This window comes from Aptenodytes forsteri, unplaced genomic scaffold (genome assembly GCF_000699145.1).
Source record: "Aptenodytes forsteri isolate BGI_AS27 unplaced genomic scaffold, ASM69914v1 Scaffold54, whole genome shotgun sequence".
Classification (NCBI taxonomy): Eukaryota; Metazoa; Chordata; class Aves; order Sphenisciformes; family Spheniscidae; genus Aptenodytes; species Aptenodytes forsteri.
This window is the reverse complement of record NW_008796044.1, coordinates 12,868,303-12,873,039: the sequence shown is the minus strand read 5'-3', so window position 1 is coordinate 12,873,039 and position 4,737 is coordinate 12,868,303.

Below are 4,737 nucleotides of genomic sequence, written 5' to 3'. Positions count from 1 at the left end.
GCCAGGAGAGCCTCGGGAACGCGGGCCTGAATCGTCCTAAAAAACAACGGGGGGAAAACCGGTGTAACGCCAGCACGCAGCCCGCTTCCTCCCGGCTAAGGAGCCGCAGCCGGCGCTGCCCGGGCTCAGCCAGGGCCGGGCCGGGGCACGGGCCGTTCCCCCTCGCTCAGCTGTCGGGCGGCTGAGCACGGCGGGGTGTCGGGGGTCCGGGCAGCTGCTTGTCCCTGCCCTGAGCTCGGGCGGGAGCCCTGACTGCGAGGAGGTGTTTGGGAATTCACCCGTAAGGGGATGCACGGCGGTTTTAATACGTGGAAGCCTGGTGTATTTTCTCTTCAGGAGCTAAGGGGGGAGATTTTAATTCTCTGTTGGGGGGTCAGGCGGCTGATGCGAGTGGCGCAGGCTGCAGCTGTGAGCGATGGTGCAGGGACTACCTCCTAGAGCAATTAGCGGGGGAGATTTTTTCCACCTCTACAGCAAGCAGAATGTAAATTTGTAAAGTTTTACATTAAGGTGGTCCAGCAAGCGAATCTTTCCTGGTTCCGAGTGATTTAAAAAGGGCTCAGGAGACTAAAGATGGGAAACGTCAAAGACCTTTGGAAAAAAGGCAAATTGAACCTGACTTTATAGCGCTTGCGATATGCTTCCTGGGCCCGATCCTGCCCTGCTTCCAGATGCCCCCCCCCTCGGCAGCACTGGGCTGCCTGTGGCGCTTAGCCCTCCGGGAAGCAGAGAGCTCAGAGCCTGGGTCACGGGTGGCAGACCGGGAGCCCACCCGTGGGTGCCTAGGTGTGGAAAGGGTGTTCAGATCTGCACACAGGAGCTGCGTTCAGAGCTGATCTGACCGGAGGAGAAGCAGATGGCTGCAGATGTATGAGGGAGGCTCCTTATAATGGCCCCGCTAGCGGGATTACACAGTCCAAAGGCCTGAAAACACATCGTCAGGGAGGGTCCGGCGCCTCTGCTTGACTGACAGCGTTTGCTGCTGGCCCGTGGGAAACTTCTGATCCCCCTCTCGCGCCCATCGGCTCCGCAGCTCTGGGGTGCTACGTGTTTTTAGGGGAGCGTCCACGTGCCCAGCAAGGCTGACGTCTTTCGGGGTACCTTTTCCTTTCTCTGGCCAAGCATCCCAGGTCCCTCCAGTATGCAAACCTCTCAGCTGCCACCAGGGAGAAGTAGTTTGCTCTGTAAGTACTCGCAGGTGCCACCGTAATGCCTGCCTGGGCCCCATGGGGCACCCTTGCCCGCTCCTCTCTTCGTTAGCAGTTTGCTGCTGCTGCATCAGGGATCGTCCTGTTTAAATGTTGAAGGAGAGGCTTTTAAAATACGCATCGGCGGGACTGCTGTAATTCCAGCCGGGGGCTCCAGTGACACCGGCCGTGGCCTGATTTGAAGGAAGGGGCTAGCAGCAGGCAAGTGCTGCAGATGTCAGCCTGCATCGGGCCACGTGTGCCATGGTGGCTGCGGGTGACCCACCTGAGAAGGAGCCATGGGGATGGTGAAGGGTGCGCGGGCAGCCTGAGCCAGGCAGGGTGGGTTTCTCCCCAAGGAGCCACGTGTGCAGGGCGGGCTGCGACGATCCTCCGCGAGGATCGCACCAGCCTACAGATGTTCCCCTGGAACAGATGCAAGCCAGAGGCAAGGAAACGGGCAAGCCTGCACTTATGGGGGAACAGGCTGAAATAACTAGATGAGCTTCTTAAAAAAAACAACCCAGCAGTTCAAAATCCAACGCTGCCCTCAGCCCCAAAGCAGCTGGGAGGCAGGCTGCTCCCAGTCCCTCCAGGCTCTGTGCGGGATGGGGCTTTCTCCCCTCCCCGGGTCAAATTCTTTCCTTTCGCTTTGCCTTGTACCAGTCCCAGCATGTCTGCAAGGGAACTGTGGGCCCTGCAAAATGTTCCTGGGGCTTGAATGCCAGCCCCGACCAGGCTGTCCTAGCTGCCGAGGACGGCGCTGAGGACCTTCCCAGGCTGGGATGAGCGAGAAGGGAGGCACCCGGCAGGGGCTGCAAGGACTGCGTCCTCCAGCCTGGCCAGGAAGGATGCTCAGGCCTCGGTGGGGTCAGTGCCAGAGACTCTGTGTATTTGCTTTGAGAAATCCCCCAGATTTAGTTCCTTAATGGGTAATTAACATTCCAGCTGCTCCTTGGTAATAGCCTCTCCAAGCCCATGGGAAACCCACAGACACAGTGACGCTGCAGGCGGATTTCATAACTCAGCCAGTGACTAAACAAAAAGGAAGCCTGAGGGGCAAGGCGAGTGGAAACGCTGCTCTCGACCTTTTCTCCTGCCCGGGCTTTGCCCCTGGTATAAACAGGTCCTGGCTGAGAGGGGTCAGTGGGAAGCGACTGGCCTGACCTGTGAAGGCCCTGGCTCTGGGCTTCCCGCAAGCAGGAATTTTTGGCACTCGGATGTGACTGTTTCCGTGGCTGCGTCTCGTTCCCACGAGCCACCGGTCTGGTGGCCTTAGTGGTGGCCTTGAAAGAGAGACTGGAGCTGGAAGAGGCCACAACTCTCCCCGGAGGCTGAACCCTTGCCATCCGCCTGGTACGGAGCAGGGTCTGCGGTCAGGGCTCTCGCGGGGCTGCTGGGCGACAGCTCCTGGCCCCTCAAAATGGTATCTTTCCTCTAACAGCCCCAGCAAAGAGAAATTCAGGACCCCGAATGCAGCCATTCACAGGTAAAAAAAAAAGCAAGCTTTTCCATTCACTTTTAAGGCTGTTTTTAGTTTCAGAAAGGCAGTTTGTGCATGCACATGACGTGTCAGAAACAGGCGTAAGAAGATTAAAAAAGACATCTCCAATGCTGAAGTTAAAGCACTTAAGGAGTTGGCAGAGACTTCAAGAGGCGGTTTCTGGTCCTAATGAAGTCAGTGGAAGTGCTGCCATGGACTTCAAGGGGACCATAGTTTGGCTGCAACTTGGTAGGGAGCTGAAGGTGTTGATTAATAAATAGGAGGCAACGCGGAGGAAAGCCGCTGAACTTCTTTCCGACAGATGTGCTGAAGAAGAGCCTGTAAGTTATTGCGTGCAGGAAAGGAACTGGTTTCCTTTGTGTTTGCCAACAGAAGATAGGGGAGAAAAAAGCTACCTGATACTCATGTAAAATGGTAGAGCCGGTATGAATAAATACCAGTGCCTTTCTGAGCAGCCTTCTGTTTCCAGCGAGTAGGTCATTCTTTTAAAAAAAAAGTATTAGCAAATGCCAGGCCAAGCATTCAACAAATTCCTTTTTCTCAGAAGTAATTATTCAGTGGAAAACTTTACCGCTGGAGATTGCGGATTCTGCAGATTGTCCTCGGAGTTTGGTGCATGCCTTTGATTACTCACTGCTGGCTTTTTTGCCCGATGATTTGTGCATGAATCTCCTCTGCTAAAACTCTGACAGAGGTTAGCATGGCCTCAGAAAGCTGTTCCCAGTGGAGATATGTTTTCAGGCTGAGTTTGCAAATCATTTAAGGCTGAAAAAAATAATCCCTTTAATACCCTTTACAGCAGTTCGCAGTTGAAAAACTTCCTGTTTGTCCCTTTTTGTTTTCTGAGCTTTCAAGTAACTTTGGTGTAGGCAAGATATTCAGAGATCTTCAGAGAAAAGGCTTGTGAGGGAAGTGAAATGTTTAAGGATAAGAAGTCTTTGACTTCAATGAATGCTTCAGAGTGCGTTAGAAAATTTGCAGCCATAATTGTCTGCAATTCTTTGTGTCTCCTTCCCTACGATTTCCTTTCTTCTTTTCTTTTTGTTTGTTTATCTGCCTGTTTCATTTGATTGAAATTGCTTCCTCGCCTCCCGTTAAGTCGGAAGCTCTCCCAGAGCACGCTGCCAAAGCCAAACCCAACAGATCTTCTGCCGCATCTCATCCCCGCAGGCTGGACATGAAACTTGTCCCCATGGGCTGGACACGAAACCTGGCAGGGTCTTCTTCACGCACTGCATCCCTTCTCACGCAGGCGGTGAGATGGACCCGGGCGGCTCTTGGCTGGTGATTAACGTGGGCTCCCTTCCCCTCGACCAGAGCGTGTCTCCGCATGCCGGCAGAGTCCCCGGCAGCCACCGCGGTGAGGGCAGGGGCAGGAGCGGAGCGGCTGAGCCGTGTTAAGCTTGTTTTTCCCCTCTCTGAGGAATGAAGGGAATTTTGTGTGTGCACTCGCAGGCCCAGGGGCAGCCAGCCCCTGACTCATATGTGTACCTTGCGCTTGTCTTGGAGTCGGGGTGGAAAAGCTGAAACGATGTGATGAACCAGTGCTCCGAAATCATGCCCGGGTTCTGCGGCTGGGGAGGAGGATGGGGACCACCTCAGGCTTAAGTGGCTTCAAAAATCTGACACGAAGGGCGCACACACACTGGGAGAAAGATAAAAGGACTCTGCGTAGGGGACATCAGCCTGGCACCCCAGTTACGCCAAAGGCGCTGCCTGGGCCTTACAATTCGGGACAACCTGTCGTGCTTGCCCTGGGGAACAGCGGTGAGAGCAAGGACCCGGTGGGAGCATCGCTGGGTAGATCATCACACGTGCCCCAGGCCCGGGGGATCGAAGGAGCCCTCCATCGGGAGATGACCGCACGGCTCACGGTCATCCCCCGTGCCCCGACGCGGCAGGGACCGGAGGCGGCTCTCATCTCGGGGCTGAGGGGCCCGGAGCTGTGCTAGGCAGGGGATAAACGGGGCGGTGGAAGGGCAGCCCCGGGGGTCCAGCCCCGCTGGGTGCGGGGGTGCCGCTGCTCTCCGAGCCCTCCGCCGGCCG